This window comes from Bombina bombina, chromosome 4 (genome assembly GCF_027579735.1).
Source record: "Bombina bombina isolate aBomBom1 chromosome 4, aBomBom1.pri, whole genome shotgun sequence".
Taxonomy (NCBI): domain Eukaryota; kingdom Metazoa; phylum Chordata; class Amphibia; order Anura; family Bombinatoridae; genus Bombina; species Bombina bombina.
The window spans coordinates 835,728,341-835,746,580 of NC_069502.1; the positions used below are offsets into that span (position 1 = coordinate 835,728,341).

Below are 18,240 nucleotides of genomic sequence, written 5' to 3' on the forward strand. Positions count from 1 at the left end.
AGATCATGCTCTATATGAGGCAGCAGTGTTTGTAATGAGAGCATACTGAAGTAGGTACAGGCCATGCTCTATATGAGGAAGCAGTGTTTGTAATGAGAGCATACTGAGGTATGTACAGGATCATGCTCTATATGACAGCAGTGTTTGTAATGAGAGCATACTGAGGTAGGTACAGGATCATGCTCTATATGAGGCAGCAGTGTTTGTAATGAGAGCATACTGAGGTAGGTACAGGATCATGCTCTATATGAGGCAGCAGTGATTGTAATGAGAGCATACTGAGGTAGGTACAGGATAATGCTCTATATGAGGCAGCAGTGTTTGTAATGAGAGCATACTGAGGTAGGTACAGGATCATGCTCTATATGAGGCAGCAGTGTTTGTAATGAGAGCATACTGAGGTAGGTACAGGATCATGCTCTATATGAGGCAGCAGTGATTGTAATGAGAGCATACTGAGGTAGGTACAGGATAATGCTCTATATGAGGCAGCAGTGTTTGTAATGAGAGCATACTGAGGTAGGTACAGGTGCATGCTCTATATGAGGCAGCAGTGTTTGTAATGAGAGCATACTGAGGTAGGTACAGGATCATGCTCTATATGAGGCAGCAGTGTTTGTAATGAGAGCATACTGAGGTAGGTACAGGATCATGCTCTATATGAGGCAGCAGTGTTTGTAATGAGAGCATACTGAGGTAGGTACATGATCATGCTCTATATGAGGCAGCAGTGTTTGTAATGAGAGCATACTGAGGTAGGTACAGGATCATGCTCTATATGAGGCAGCAGTGTTTGTAATGAGAGCATACTGAGGTAGGTACATGATCATGCTCTATATGAGGCAGCAGTGTTTGTAATGAGAGCATACTGAGGTAGGTACAGGATCATGCTATATATGATGCTGTAGTATTTGTAATGAGAGCATACTGAGGTAGGTACATGATCATGCTCTATATGAGGCAGCAGTGTTTGTAATTAGAGCATACTGAGGTAGGTACAGGATCATGCTCTATATGAGGCAGCAGTGTTTGTAATGAGAGCATACTGAGGTAGGTACAGGTGCATGCTCTATATGAGGCAGCAGTGTTTGTAATGAGAGCATACTGAGGTAGGTACAGGATCATGCTCTATATGAGGCAGCAGTGTTTGTAATGAGAGCATACTGAGGTAGGTACAGGATCATGCTCTATATGAGGCAGCAGTGCTTGTAATGAGAGCATACTGAGGTAGGTACAGGCGCATGCTCTATATATGGCAGCAGTGATTGTCATGAGAGCATACTGAGGTAGGTACAGGATCATGCTCTATATGAGGCAGCAGTGTTTGTAATGAGAGCATACTGAGGTAGGTACAGGATTATGCTCTATATGAGGCAGCAGTGTTTGTAATGAGAGCATACTGAGGTAGGTACAGGCGCATGCTCTATATGAGGCAGCAGTGTTTGTAATGAGAGTATACTGAGGTAGGTACAGGACCATGCTCTATATGAGGCAGCAGTGTTTGTAATAAGAGCATACTGAGGTAGGTACAGGATCATGCTCTATATGAGGCAGCAGTGTTTGTAATGAGAGCATACTGAGGTAGGTACAGGCGCATGCTCTATATGAGGCAGCAGTGTTTGTAATGAGAGCATACTGAAGTAGGTACAGGATCATGCTCTTTATGAGGCAGCAGTGATTGTAATGAGAGCATACTGAGGTAGGTTCAGGATCATGCTCTATATGAGGCAGCAGTGTTTGTAATGAGAGCATACTGAGGTAGGTACAGGATCATGCTCTATATGAGGCAGCAGTGTTTGTAATGAGAGCATACTGAGGTTGGTACAGGCGCATGCTCTATATGAGGCAGCGGTGTTTGTAATGAGAGCATACTGAGGTAGGTACAGGATCATGCTCTATATGAGGCAGCAGTGATTGTAATGAGAGCATACTGAGGTAGGTACAGGATCATGCTCTATATGAGGCAGTGGTGTTTGTAATGAGAGCATACTAAGGTAGGTACAGGATCATGCTCTATATGAGACTGTAGTGTTTGTAATGAGAGCATACTGAGGTAGGTACAGGATCATGCTCTATATGAGACAGTAGTGTTTGTAATGAGAGCATACTGAGGTAGGTACAGGATCATGCTCTATATGAGGCAGTAGTGTTTGTAATGAGAGCATAATGAGGTAGGTACAGGCGCATGCTCTATATGAGGCAGCAGTGTTTGTAATGAGAGCATACTGAGGTAGGTACAGGATCATGCTCTATGGCAGCAGTGTTTGTAATGAGAGCATACTGAGGTAGGTACAGGAGCATGCTCTATATGAGGCAGCAGTGTTTGTAATGAGAGCATACTGAGGTAGGTACAGGATCATGCTCTATATGAGGCAGCAGTGTTTGTAATGAGAGCATACTGAGGTAGGCACAGCACCGTGCTCTATATGAGGCAGCAGTGTTTGTAATGAGAGCATACTGAGGTAGGTACAGGCTCATGCTCTATATGAGGTAGCAGTGTTTGTAATGAGAGCATACTGAGGTAGGTACAGACGCATGCTATATATCAGGCAGCAGTGTTTGTAATGAGAGCATACTGAGGTAGGTACAGGATCATGCTCTATATGAGGCAGCAGTTCTTGTAATGAGAGCATACTGAGGTAGGTACAGGAGCATGCTCTATATGAGGCAGCAGTGTTTGTAATGAGAGCATACTGAGGTAGGTACAGGATCATGCTCTCTATGAGGCAACAGTGTTTGTCATGAGAGCATACTGAGGTAGGTACAGGCGCATGCTCTATATGAGGCAGCAATGTTTGTAATGAGAGCATACTGAGGTAGGTACAGGCGCATGCTCTATATGAGGCAGCAGTGTTTGTAATGAGAGCATACTGAGGTAGGTACTGGATCATGCTCTATATGAGGCAGCAGTGTTTGTAATGAGAGCATACTGAGGTAGGTACAGGATCATGCTCTATATGAGGCAGCAGTGTTTGTAATGAGAGCATACTGAGGTAGGTACAGGCGCATGCTCTATATGAGGCAGCAGTGTTTGTAATGAGAGCATACTGAAGTAGGTACAGGCCATGCTCTATATGAGGAAGCAGTGTTTGTAATGAGAGCATACTGAGGTATGTACAGGATCATGCTCTATATGACAGCAGTGTTTGTAATGAGAGCATACTGAGGTAGGTACAGGATCATGCTCTATATGAGGCAGCAGTGTTTGTAATGAGAGCATACTGAGGTAGGTACAGGATCATGCTCTATATGAGGCAGCAGTGATTGTAATGAGAGCATACTGAGGTAGGTACAGGATCATGCTCTATATGAGGCAGCAGTGTTTGTAATGAGAGCATACTGAGGTAGGTACAGGATCATGCTCTATATGAGGCAGCAGTGTTTGTAATGAGAGCATACTGAGGTAGTTACAGGATCATGCTCTATATGAGGCAGCAGTGTTTGTAATGAGAGCATACTGAGGTAGGTACAGGATCATGCGCTATATGAGGCAGCAGTGTTTGTAATGAGAGCATACTGAGGTAGGTACAGGTGCATGCTCTATATGAGGCAGCAGTGTTTGGAATGAGAGCATACTGAGGTAGGTACATGATCATGCTCTATATGAGGCAGCAGTGTTTGGAATGAGAGCATACTGAGGTAGGTACAGGATCATGCTCTATATGAGGCAGCAGTGATTGTAATGAGAGCATACTGAGGTAGGTACAGGATAATGCTCTATATGAGGCAGCAGTGTTTTTAATGAGAGCATACTGAGGTAGGTACAGGAGCATGCTCTATATGAGGCAGCAGTGTTTGTAATGAGAGCATACTGAGGTAGTTACAGGATCATGCTCTATATGAGGCAGCAGTGTTTGTAATGAGAGCATACTGAGGTAGGTACAGGAGCATGCTCTATATGAGGCAGCAGTGTTTGTAATGAGAGCATACTGAGGTAGGTACAGGCGCATGCTCTATATGAGGCAGCGGTGTTTGTAATGAGAGCATACTGAGGTAGGTACAGGATCATGCTCTATATGAGGCAGCAGTGTTTGTAATGAGAGCATACTGAGGTAGGTACAGGCGCATGCTCTATATGAGGCAGCAGTGTTTGTAATGAGAGCATACTGAGGTAGGTACAGGATCATGCTCTATATGAGGCAGCAGTGTTTGTAATGAGAGCATACTGAGGTAGGTACAGGCGCATGCTCTATATGAGGCAGCGGTGTTTGTAATGAGAGCATACTGAGGTAGGTACAGGATCATGCTCTATATGAGGCAGCAGTGATTGTAATGAGAGCATACTGAGGTAGGTACAGGATCATGCTCTATATGAGGCAGCTGTGTTTGTAATGAGAGCATACTAAGGTAGGTACAGGATCATGCTCTATATGAGACTGTAGTGTTTGTAATGAGAGCATACTGAGGTAGGTACAGGATCATGCTCTATATGAGACAGTAGTGTTTGTAATGAGAGCATACTGAGGTAGGTACAGGATCATGCTCTATATGAGGCAGTAGTGTTTGTAATGAGAGCATAATGAGGTAGGTACAGGCGCATGCTCTATATGAGGCAGCAGTGTTTGTAATGAGAGCATACTGAGGTAGGTACAGGATCATGCTCTATGGCAGCAGTGTTTGTAATGAGAGCATACTGAGGTAGGTACAGGAGCATGCTCTATATGAGGCAGCAGTGTTTGTAATGAGAGCATACTGAGGTAGGTACAGGATCATGCTCTATATGAGGCAGCAGTGTTTGTAATGAGAGCATACTGAGGTAGGCACAGCACCGTGCTCTATATGAGGCAGCAGTGTTTGTAATGAGAGCATACTGAGGTAGGTACAGGCTCATGCTCTATATGAGGTAGCAGTGTTTGTAATGAGAGCATACTGAGGTAGGTACAGACGCATGCTATATATCAGGCAGCAGTGTTTGTAATGAGAGCATACTGAGGTAGGTACAGGATCATGCTCTATATGAGGCAGCAGTTCTTGTAATGAGAGCATACTGAGGTAGGTACAGGAGCATGCTCTATATGAGGCAGCAGTGTTTGTAATGAGAGCATACTGAGGTAGGAACAGGATCATGCTCTCTATGAGGCAACAGTGTTTGTCATGAGAGCATACTGAGGTAGGTACAGGCGCATGCTCTATATGAGGCAGCAATGTTTGTAATGAGAGCATACTGAGGTAGGTACAGGCGCATGCTCTATATGAGGCAGCAGTGTTTGTAATGAGAGCATACTGAGGTAGGTACTGGATCATGCTCTATATGAGGCAGCAGTGTTTGTAATGAGAGCATACTGAGGTAGGTACAGGATCATGCTCTATATGAGGCAGCAGTGTTTGTAATGAGAGCATACTGAGGTAGGTACAGGCGCATGCTCTATATGAGGCAGCAGTGTTTGTAATGAGAGCATACTGAAGTAGGTACAGGCCATGCTCTATATGAGGAAGCAGTGTTTGTAATGAGAGCATACTGAGGTATGTACAGGATCATGCTCTATATGACAGCAGTGTTTGTAATGAGAGCATACTGAGGTAGGTACAGGATCATGCTCTATATGAGGCAGCAGTGTTTGTAATGAGAGCATACTGAGGTAGGTACAGGATCATGCTCTATATGAGGCAGCAGTGATTGTAATGAGAGCATACTGAGGTAGGTACAGGATCATGCTCTATATGAGGCAGCAGTGTTTGTAATGAGAGCATACTGAGGTAGGTACAGGATCATGCTCTATATGAGGCAGCAGTGTTTGTAATGAGAGCATACTGAGGTAGTTACAGGATCATGCTCTATATGAGGCAGCAGTGTTTGTAATGAGAGCATACTGAGGTAGGTACAGGATCATGCGCTATATGAGGCAGCAGTGTTTGTAATGAGAGCATACTGAGGTAGGTACAGGTGCATGCTCTATATGAGGCAGCAGTGTTTGGAATGAGAGCATACTGAGGTAGGTACATGATCATGCTCTATATGAGGCAGCAGTGTTTGGAATGAGAGCATACTGAGGTAGGTACAGGATCATGCTCTATATGAGGCAGCAGTGATTGTAATGAGAGCATACTGAGGTAGGTACAGGATAATGCTCTATATGAGGCAGCAGTGTTTTTAATGAGAGCATACTGAGGTAGGTACAGGAGCATGCTCTATATGAGGCAGCAGTGTTTGTAATGAGAGCATACTGAGGTAGTTACAGGATCATGCTCTATATGAGGCAGCAGTGTTTGTAATGAGAGCATACTGAGGTAGGTACAGGAGCATGCTCTATATGAGGCAGCAGTGTTTGTAATGAGAGCATACTGAGGTAGGTACAAGTGCATGCTCTATATGAGGCAGCAGTGTTTGTAATGAGAGCATACTGAGGTAGGTACATGATCATGCTCTATATGAGGCAGCAGTGTTTGTAATGAGAGCATACTGAGGTAGGTACAGGATCATGCTCTATATGAGGCAGCAGTGTTTGTAATGAGAGCATACTGAGGTAGGTACATGATCATGCTCTATATGAGGCAGCAGTGTTTGTAATGAGAGCATACTGAGGTAGGTACAGGATTATGCCCTATATGAGGCAGCAGTGTTTGTAATGAGAGCATACTGAGGTAGGTACAGGATCATGCTCTATATGAGGCAGCAGTGTTTGTAATGAGAGCATACTGAGGTAGGTACATGATCATGCTCTATATGAGGCAGCAGTGTTTGTAATGAGAGCATACTGAGGTAGGTACAGGATCATGCTCTATATGAGGCAGCAGTGTTTGTAATGAGACCATACTGAGGTAGGTACATGATCATGCTCTATATGAGGCAGCAGTGTTTGTAATGAGAGCATACTGAGGTAGGTACAGGTGCATGCTCTATATGAGGCAGCAGTGTTTGTAATGAGAGCATACTGAGGTAGGTACAGGATCATGCTCTATATGAGGCAGCAGTGTTTGTAATGAGAGCATACTGAGGTAGGTACAGGATTATGCCCTATATGAGGCAGCAGTGTTTGTAATGAGAGCATACTGAGGTAGGTACAGGATCATGCTCTATATGAGGCAGCAGTGTTTGTAATGAGAGCATACTGAGGTAGGTACATGATCATGCTCTATATGAGGCAGCAGTGTTTGTAATGAGAGCATACTGAGGTAGGTACAGGATCATGCTCTATATGAGGCAGCAGTGTTTGTAATGAGACCATACTGAGGTAGGTACATGATCATGCTCTATATGAGGCAGCAGTGTTTGTAATGAGAGCATACTGAGGTAGGTACAGGTGCATGCTCTATATGAGGCAGCAGTGTTTGTAATGAGAGCATAATGAGGTAGGTACAGGCGCATGCTCTATATGAGGCAGCAGTGTTTGTAATGAGAGCATACTGAGGTAGGTACAGGATCATGCTCTATGACAGCAGTGTTTGTAATGAGAGCATACTGAGGTAGGTACAGGATCATGCTCTATATGAGGCAGCAGTGTTTGTAATGAGAGCATACTGAGGTAGGCACAGCACCGTGCTCTATATGAGGCAGCAGTGTTTGTAATGAGAGCATACTGAGGTAGGTACAGGCGCATGCTCTATATGAGGCAGCAGTGTTTGTAATGAGAGCATACTGAGGTAGGTACAGACGCATGCTCTATATGAGGCAGCAGTGTTTGTAATGAGAGCATACTGAGGTAGGTACAGGATCATGCTCTATATGAGGCAGCAGTTCTTGTAATGAGAGCATACTGAGGTAGGTACAGGAGCATGCTCTATATGAGTCAGCAGTGTTTGTAATGAGAGCATACTGAGGTAGGTACAGGATCATGCTCTATATGAGGCAGCAGTGTTTGTAATGAGAGCATACTGAGGTAGGTACAGGCGCATGCTCTATATGAGGCAGCAGTGTTTGTAATGAGAGCATACTGAGGTAGGTACAGGATCATGCTCTATATGAGGCAGCAGTGTTTGTAATGAGAGCATACTGAGGTAGGTACAGGATCTTGCTCTATATGAGTCAGCAGTGTTTGTAATGAGAGCATACTGAGGTAGGTACTGGATAATGCTCTATATGAGGCAGCAGTGTTTGTAATGAGAGCATACTGAGGTAGGTACAGGATCTTGCTCTATATGAGTCAGCAGTGTTTGTAATGAGAGCATACTGAGGTAGGTACAGGCGCATGCTCTATATGAGGCAGCAGTGTTTGTAATGAGAGCATACTGAGGTAGGTACAGGCGCATGCTCTATATGAGGCAGCAGTGTTTGTAATGAGAGTATACTGAGGTAGGTTCAGGACCATGCTCTATATGAGGCAGCAGTGTTTGTAATAAGAGCATACTGAGGTAGGTACAGGATCATGCTCTATATGAGGCAGCAGTGTTTGTAATGAGAGCATACTGAGGTAGGTACAGGCGCATGCTCTATATGAGGCAGCAGTGTTTGTAATGAGAGCATACTGAAGTAGGTACAGGATCATGCTTTTTATGAGGCAGCAGTGAATGTAATGAGAGCATACTGAGGTAGGTACAGGATCATGCTCTATATGAGGCAGCAGTGTTTGTAATGAGAGCATACTGAGGTAGGTACAGGATCATGCTCTATATGAGGCAGAAGTGTTTGTAATGAGAGCATACTGAGGTAGGTACAGGCGCATGCTCTATATGAGGCAGCAGTGTTTGTAATGAGAGCATACTGAGGTAGGTACAGGATCATGCTCTATATGAGGCAGCAGTGTTTGTAATGAGAGCATACTGAGGTAGGCACAGCACCATGCTCTATATGAGGCAGCAGTGTTTGTAATGAGAGCATACTGAGGTAGGTACAGGCGCATGCTCTATATGAGGTAGCAGTGTTTGTAATGAGAGCATACTGAGGTAGGTACAGACGCATGCTCTATATGAGGCAGCAGTGTTTGTAATGAGAGCATACTGAGGTAGGTACAGGATCATGCTCTATATGAGGCAGCAGTTCTTGTAATGAGAGCATACTGAGGTAGGTACAGGAGCATGCTCTATATGAGGCAGCAGTGTTTGTAATGAGAGCATACTGAGGTAGGTACAGGATCATGCTCTATATGAGGCAGCAGTGTTTGTCATGAGAGCATACTGAGGTAGGTACAGGCGCATGCTCTATATGAGGCAGCAGTGTTTGTAATGAGAGCATACTGAGGTAGGTACAGGCGCATGCTCTATATGAGGCAGCAGTGTTTGTAATGAGAGCATACTGAGGTAGGTACTGGATCATGCTCTATATGAGGCAGCAGTGTTTGTAATGAGAGCATACTGAGGTAGGTACAGGATCTTGCTCTATATGAAGCAGCAGTGTTTGTAATGAGAGCATACTGAGGTAGGTACAGGCGCATGCTCTATATGAGGCAGCAGTGTTTGTAAGGAGAGCATACTGAGGTAGGTACAGGCGCATGCTCTATATGAGGCAGCAGTGTTTGTAATGAGAGCATACTGAGGTAGGTTCAGGACCATGCTCTATATGAGGCAGCAGTGTTTGTAATAAGAGCATACTGAGGTAGGTACAGGATCATGCTCTATATGAGGCAGCAGTGTTTGTAATGAGAGCATACTGAGGTAGGTACAGGCGCATGCTCTATATGAGGCAGCAGTGTTTGTAATGAGAGCATACTGAAGTAGGTACAGGATTATGCTTTTTATGAGGCAGCAGTGATTGTAATGAGAGCATACTGAGGTAGGTACAGGATCATGCTCTATATGAGGCAGCAGTGTTTGTAATGAGAGCATACTGAGGTAGGTACAGGATAATGCTCTATATGAGGCAGCAGTGTTTGTAATGAGAGCATACTGAGGTAGGTACAGGCGCATGCTCTATATGAGGCAGCAGTGTTTGTAATGAGAGCATACTGAGGTAGGTACAGGATCATGCTCTATATGAGGCAGCAGTGATTGTAATGAGAGCATACTGAGGTATGTACAGGATCATGCTCTATATGAGGCAGCGGTGTTTGTAATGAGAGCATACTAAGGTAGGTACAGGATCATGCTCTATATGAGACAGTAGTGTTTGTAATGAGAGCATACTGAGGTAGGTACAGGATCATGCTCTATATGAGGCAGCAGTGTTTGTAATGAGAGCATACTGAGGTAGGTACAGGATCATGCTCTATATGAGGCAGTAGTGTTTGTAATGAGAGCATACTGAGGTAGGTACAGGCGCATGCTCTATATGAGGCAGCAGTGTTTGTAATGAGAGCATACTGAGGTAGGTACAGGATCATGCTCTATATGAGGCAGCAGTGTTTGTAATGAGAGCATACTGAGGTAGGTACAGGATCATGCTCTATATGAGGCAGCAGTGTTTGTAATGAGAGCATACTGAGGTAGGTACAGGCACATGCTCTATATGAGGCAGCAGTGTTTGTAATGAGAGCATACTGAGGTAGGTACAGGCGCATGCTCTATATGAGGCAGCAGTGTTTGTAATGAGAGCATACTGAGGTAGGTACAGACGCATGCTCTATATGAGGCAGCAGTGTTTGTAATGAGAGCATACTGAGGTAGGTACAGGATCATGCTCTATATGAGGCAGCAGTGTTTGTAATGAGAGCATACTGAGGTAGGTACAGGATCATGCTCTATTTGAGGCAGCAGTGTTTGTCATGAGAGCATACTGAGGTAGGTACAGGCGCATGCTCTATATGAGGCAGCAGTGTTTGTAATGAGAGCATACTGAGGTAGGTACAGGCGCATGCTCTATATGAGGCAGCAGTGTTTGTAATGAGAGCATACTGAGGTAGGTACAGTTGCATGCTCTATATGAGGCAGCAGTGTTTGTAATGAGAGCATACTGAGGTAGGTACAGGATCATGCTCTATATGAGGCAGCAGTGTTTGTAATGAGAGCATACTGAGGTAGGTACAGGATCATGCTCTATATGAGGCAGCAGTGATTGTAATGAGAGCATACTGAGGTAGGTACAGGATCATGCTCTATATGAGACAGCAGTGTTTGTAATGAGAGCATACTGAGGTAGGTACAGGCGCATGCTCTATATGAGGCAGTAGTGTTTGTAATGAGAGCATACTGAGGTAGGTACAGGATCATGCTCTATATATGACAGCAGTGTTTGTAATGAGAGCATACTGAGGTAGGTACAGGCGCATGCTCTATATGAGGCAGCAGTGTTTGTAATGAGAGCATACTGAGGTAGGTACAGGATCATGCTCTATATGAGGCAGCAGTGTTTGTAATGAGAGCATACTGAGGTACAGAATCATGCTCTATATGAGGCAGCAGTGTTTGTAATGAGAGCATACTGAGGTAGGTACAGGATCATGCTCTATATGAGGCAGCAGTGTTTGTAATGAGAGCATACTGAGGTAGGTACAGGATCATGCTCTATATGAGGCAGCAGTGTTTGTAATGAGAGCATACTGAGGTAGGTACAGGATCATGCTCTATGTGACGCAGCAGTGTTTGTAATGAGAGCATACTGAGGTAGGTACAGGATCATGCTCTATATGAGGCAGCAGTGTTTGTAATGAGAGCATACTGAGGTAGGTACAGGATCATGCTCTATATGAGGCAGCAGTGATTGTAATGAGAGCATACTGAGGTAGGTACAGGCGCATGCTCTATATGAGGCAGCAGTGATTGTAATGAGAGCATTCTGAGGTAGGTACAGGATCATGCTCTATATGAGACAGCAGTGATTGTAATGAGAACATACTGAGGTAGGCTCAGGATCATGCTCTATATGAGGCAGCAGTGTTTGTAATGAGAGCATACTGAGGTAGGCACAGGAACATGCTCTATATATGGCAGCAGTGTTTGTAATGAGAGCATACTGAGGTAGGTACAGGAGCATGCTCTATATGAGGCAGTAGTGTTTGTAATGAGAGCATACTGAGGTAGGTACAGGCACATGCTCTATATGAGACAGCAGTGTTTGTAATGAGAGCATACTGAGGTAGTTGCAGGATCATGCTCTATATGAGGCAGCAGTGTTTGTAATGAGAGCATACTGAGGTAGGTACAGGAGCATGCTCTATATGAGGCAGCAGTGTTTGTAATGAGAGCATACTGAGGTAGGTACAGGATCATGCTCTATATGAGGCAGCAGTGTTTGTAATGAGAGCATACTGAGGTAGGTACAGGAGCATGCTCTATATGAGGCAGCAGTGTTTGTAATGAGAGCATACTGAGGTAGGTACAGGATCATGCTCTATATGAGGCAGCAGTGTTTGTAATGAGAGCATACTGAGGTAGTTGCAGGATCATGCTCTATATGAGGCAGCAGTGTTTGTAATGAGAGCATACTGAGGTAGGTACAGGAGCATGCTCTATATGAGGCAGCAGTGTTTGTAATGAGAGCATACTGAGGTAGGTACAGGATCATGCTCTATATGAGGCAGCAGTGTTTGTAATGAGAGCATACTGAGGTAGGTACAGGAGCATGCTCTATATGAGGCAGCAGTGTTTGTAATGAGAGCATACTGAGGTAGGTACAGGATCATGCTCTATATGAGGAAGCAGTGTTTGTAATGAGAGCATACTGAGGTACAGATCATGCTCTATATGAGGCAGCAGTGTTTGTAATGAGAGCATACTGAGGTAGGTACAGGATCATGCTCTATATGAGGCAGCAGTGTTTGTAATGAGAGCATACTGAGGTAGGTACAGGATCATGCTCTATATGAGGCAGCAGTGTTTGTAATGAGAGCATACTGAGGTAGGTACAGGATCATGCTCTATATGACGCAGCAGTGTTTGTAATGAGAGCATACTGAGGTAGGTACAGGATCATGCTCTATATGAGGCAGCAGTGTTTGTAATGAGAGCATACTGAGGTAGGTACAGGATCATTGCTCTATATGAGGCAGCAGTGTTTGTAATGAGAGCATACTGAGGTAGGTACAGGCGCATGCTCTATATGAGGCAGCAGTGTTTGTAATGAGAGCATTCTGAGGTAGGTACAGGATCATGCTCTATATGAGACAGCAGTGATTGTAATGAGAACATACTGAGGTAGGCTCAGGATCATGCTCTATATGAGGCAGCAGTGTTTGTAATGAGAGCATACTGAGGTAGGCACAGGAACATGCTCTATATATGGCAGCAGTGTTTGTAATGAGAGCATACTGAGGTAGGTACAGGAGCATGCTCTATATGAGGCAGTAGTGTTTGTAATGAGAGCATACTGAGGTAGGTACAGGCACATGCTCTATATGAGACAGCAGTGTTTGTAATGAGAGCATACTGAGGTAGGTATGGAAGCATGCTCTATATGAGGCAGCAGTGTTTGTAATGAGAGCATACTGAGGTAGGTACAGGAGCATGCTCTATATGAGGCAGCAGTGTTTGTAATGAGAGCATACTGAGGTAGGTACAGGATCATGCTCTATATGAGGCAGCAGTGTTTGTAATGAGAGCATACTGAGGTAGGTACAGGAGCATGCTCTATATGAGGCAGCAGTGTTTGTAATGAGAGCATACTGAGGTAGGTACAGGATCATGCTCTATATGAGGCAGCAGTGTTTGTAATGAGAGCATACTGAGGTAGGTACATGATCATGCTCTATATGAGGCAGCAGTGTTTGTAATGAGAGCATACTGAGGTAGGTACAGGTGCATGCTCTATATGAGGCAGCAGTGTTTGTAATGAGAGCATACTGAGGTAGGTACAGGATCATGCTCTATATGAGGCAGCAGTGTTTGTAATGAGAGCATACTGAGGTAGGTACAGGATCATGCTCTATATGAGGCAGCAGTGATTGTAATGAGAGCATACTGAGGTAGGTACAGGATCATGCTCTATATGAGGCAGCGGTGTTTGTAATGAGAGCATACTGAGGTAGGTACAGGATCATGCTCTATATGAGACAGTAGTGTTTGTAATGAGAGCATACTGAGGTAGGTACAGGATCATGCTCTATATGAGGCAGTAGTGTTTGTAATGAGAGCATACTGAGGTAGGTACAGGCGCATGCTCTATATGAGGCAGCAGTGTTTGTAATGAGAGCATACTGAGGTAGGTACAGGATCATGCTCTATATGAGGCAGCAGTGTTTGTAATGAGAGCATACTGAGGTAGGTACAGGATCATGCTCTATATGAGGCCGTAGTGTTTGTAATGAGAGCATAATGAGGTAGGTACAGGCGCATGCTTTATATGAGGCAGCAGTGTTTGTAATGAGAGCATACTGAGGTAGGTACAGGATCATGCTCTATGACAGCAGTGTTTGTAATGAGAGCATACTGAGGTAGGTACAGGCGCATGCTCTATATGAGGTAGCAGTGTTTGTAATGAGAGCATACTGAGGTAGGTACAGACGCATGCTCTATATGAGGCAGCAGTGTTTGTAATGAGAGCATACTGAGGTAGGTACAGGATCATGCTCTATATGAGGCAGCAGTTCTTGTAATGAGAGCATACTGAGGTAGGTACAGGAGCATGCTCTATTTGAGGCAGCAGTGTTTGTAATGAGAGCATACTGAGGTAGGTACAGGATCATGCTCTATATGAGGCAACAGTGTTTGTCATGAGAGCATACTGAGGTAGGTACAGGCGCATGCTCTATATGAGGCAGCAATGTTTGTAATGAGAGCATACTGAGGTAGGTACAGGCGCATGCTCTATATGAGGCAGCAGTGTTTGTAATGAGAGCATACTGAGGTAGGTACTGGATCATGCTCTATATGAGGCAGCAGTGTTTGTAATGAGAGCATACTGAGGTAGGTACAGGATCTTGCTCTATATGAGTCAGCAGTGTTTGTAATGAGAGCATACTGAGGTTGGTACAGGCGCATGCTCTATATGAGGCAGCAGTGTTTGTAATGAAAGCATACTGAGGTAGGTACAGGATCATGCTCTATATGAAGCAGCAGTGATTGTAATGAGAGCATACTGAGGTAGGTACAGGATCATGCTCTATATGAGACAGCAGTGTTTGTAATGAGAGCATACTGAGGTAGGTACAGGCGCATGCTCTATATGAGGCAGTAGTGTTTGTAATGAGAGCATACTGAGGTAGGTACAGGATCATGCTCTATATATGACAGCAGTGTTTGTAATGAGAGCATACTGAGGTAGGTACAGGCGCATGCTCTATATGAGGCAGCAGTGTTTGTAATGAGAGCATACTGAGGTAGGTACAGGATCATGCTCTATATGAGGAAGCAGTGTTTGTAATGAGAGCATACTGAGGTACAGAATCATGCTCTATATGAGGCAGCAGTGTTTGTAATGAGAGCATACTGAGGTAGGTACAGGATCATGCTCTATATGAGGCAGCAGTGTTTGTAATGAGAGCATACTGAGGTAGGTACAGGATCATGCTCTATATGAGGCAGCAGTGTTTGTAATGAGAGCATACTGAGGTAGGTACAGGATCATGCTCTATATGACGCAGCAGTGTTTGTAATGAGAGCATACTGAGGTAGGTACAGGATCATGCTCTATATGAGGCAGCAGTGTTTGTAATGAGAGCATACTGAGGTAGGTACAGGATCATGGTCTATATGAGGCAGCAGTGATTGTAATGAGAGCATACTGAGGTAGGTACAGGCGCATGCTCTATATGAGGCAGCAGTGATTGTAATGAGAGCATTCTGAGGTAGGTACAGGATCATGCTCTATATGAGACAGCAGTGATTGTAATGAGAACATACTGAGGTAGGCTCAGGATCATGCTCTATATGAGGCAGCAGTGTTTGTAATGAGAGCATACTGAGGTAGGCACAGGAACATGCTCTATATATGGCAGCAGTGTTTGTAATGAGAGCATACTGAGGTAGGTACAGGAGCATGCTCTATATGAGGCAGTAGTGTTTGTAATGAGAGCATACTGAGGTAGGTACAGGCACATGCTCTATATGAGACAGCAGTGTTTGTAATGAGAGCATACTGAGGTAGTTGCAGGATCATGCTCTATATGAGGCAGCAGTGTTTGTAATGAGAGCATACTGAGGTAGGTACAGGAGCATGCTCTATATGAGGCAGCAGTGTTTGTAATGAGAGCATACTGAGGTAGGTACAGGATCATGCTCTATATGAGACAGCAGTGTTTGTAATGAGAGCATACTGAGGCAGGTACAGGATCATGCTCTATATGAGGTAGCAGTGTTTATAGACACATGCACACTTCTAAGCATACCTAGATATACTATTGAAAGGAGCTAAATTTGAACAAAGGATACCAAGAGAAAAAAGGTAAATGTAATAACATAAGAAGCATTCGCCTAGATTACTAGTTTTGTCTGTAAGGCTGTGTGTTGCTAACGAGCAGTTTTTCCTTACCGCTCACCTACAGTAACACTGGTATTACGGGTCTTTAGAAACCCGGCATTAGCCGCAAAAAAGTGAGCGTAGAGCAAAATTTAGCTCCACATCTCACCTCAATACCAGCGCTGCTTATGTTAGCGGTAAGCTGGCTGAACGTGCTCGTGCACGATTTCCCCATAAGAATCAATGGGGGAGAGCCGGCTGAAAAAAACCCTAACACCTGCAAAACAGCAGTGTAAAGCTCCTAACACAGCCCAATTGATTCCTATGGGGAAATACTTTTTATGTCTACACCTAACACCCTAACATGAACCCAGAGTCTAAACACCCCTAACCTTACACTTATTAACCCCTAATCTGCCGCCCCCGACATAGCCGACACCTACATTATATTATTAACCCCTTATCTGCCGCTCCGGACACCGCCGCCACCTACATTATAGTTATGAACCCCTAATCTGCTGCCCCCAACATCGCCGACATTTACATTATATTTATTAACCCCTAATCTGCCACCCCCAATGTCTCCGCAACCTAACTACATTTATTAGCCCCTAATCTGCCATCCACAACGTCGCCGCCACTATAATAAACATATTAACCCCTAAGTCTAACCCCCCTAACTTAAATATAATTTAAATAAATAGAAATAAAATTACTATCATTCACTAAATTATTCCTATTTAAAACTAAGTACTTACCTATAAAATAAACCCTAAGATAGCTACAATATAACTAATAGTTACGCCTAGATTTAGAGTTTTGTCAGTAAAGACCCGCGGTGCTAACGAGGCTTTTTTTTCCAGCGCACCCTTAAGACAACGCTGGTATTACGAGTTGTCTGAATGGCTGCGTTAGCCTCAGAAAAGGGAGCGTTGAGCATAATTTAGCTCCACTTCAACCCTCAATACCAGCGCTGCTTATGGTAGCGGAAAGCTGGAAAAACGTGCTCGTGCACAATATCCTTATAGGAAACAACGGGGCTGAGGTGGCTGAAAAAAAACCTAACACCTGCAAAAAAGCAGCGTTCAGCTCCTAACGCAGCCCCATTGTTTCCTATGGGGAAACACTCTCTAAGTCTACACCTAACACCCTAACATGAACCCCGAGTCTAAACACCCCTAACCTTACACTTATTAACCCCTAATCTGCCGCCCCCGCTATCGCTTACACCTGCATTATATTATTAACCCCTAATCTTCCGCTCCGGACACCGCCGCCACCTACATTATAGCTATGAACCCCTAATCTGCTGCCCCTAACATCGCCGACACCTATATTATATTTATTAACCCCTAATCTGTCCCCCCCCCCAACGTCGCCGCCACCTACCTACACTTATTAGCCCCTAATCTGCCGACCAGACCTCGCCGCCACTATAATAAATGTATTAACCCCTAAACCGCCGCACTCCCGCCTCGCAAACACTATAATAAATTGTATTAACCCCTAATCTGCCCTCCCTAACATCGCCGCCACCTACCTACAATTATTAACCCCAAATCTCCCGCCCCCAACGTCGCCGCTACTATAATAAAGTTATTAACCCCTAAACCTAAGTATAACCCTAACACCCCCTAATTTAAATATAATTTAAATTAATCTAAATAAATTTACTATAATTAAATAAATAAATAACTATTTAATAGCTACCTAGTTAAAATAATTACAAAATTACCTGTAAAATAAATCCTAACCTAAGTTACAAATACACCTAACACTACACTATGATTAAACTAATTAAATAAATTACCTACAATTATCTAAACTAAAATACAATTAAATAAACTAATCTATAATACAAAAAAAATACAAGAAGTTTAAACTAATTACACCTAATCTAAGACCCCTAATAAAATAAAAAAGCCCCCCAAAATAATAAAATGCCCTACCCTATTCTAAATTACAAAGTGATCAGCTCTTTTACCAGCCCTTAAAGGGGCTTTTTGCGGGGCATTGCCCCAAAGTAATCAGCTCTTTAACATGTAAAAAAAAATACAACCCCCCCAACATTAAAACCCACCACCTACATACCCCTACTC

At 43.9% G+C, this 18,240-nt stretch overlaps 1 protein-coding gene across 2 annotated transcripts in view; it reads left to right on the forward strand.

Moving 5' to 3' along the window:
* Positions 1 to 18,240, forward strand: part of LOC128657200 (oocyte zinc finger protein XlCOF6.1-like) — a 75,023-nt gene that overhangs the window by 13,617 nt on the left and 43,166 nt on the right. The window lies entirely within an intron of this gene.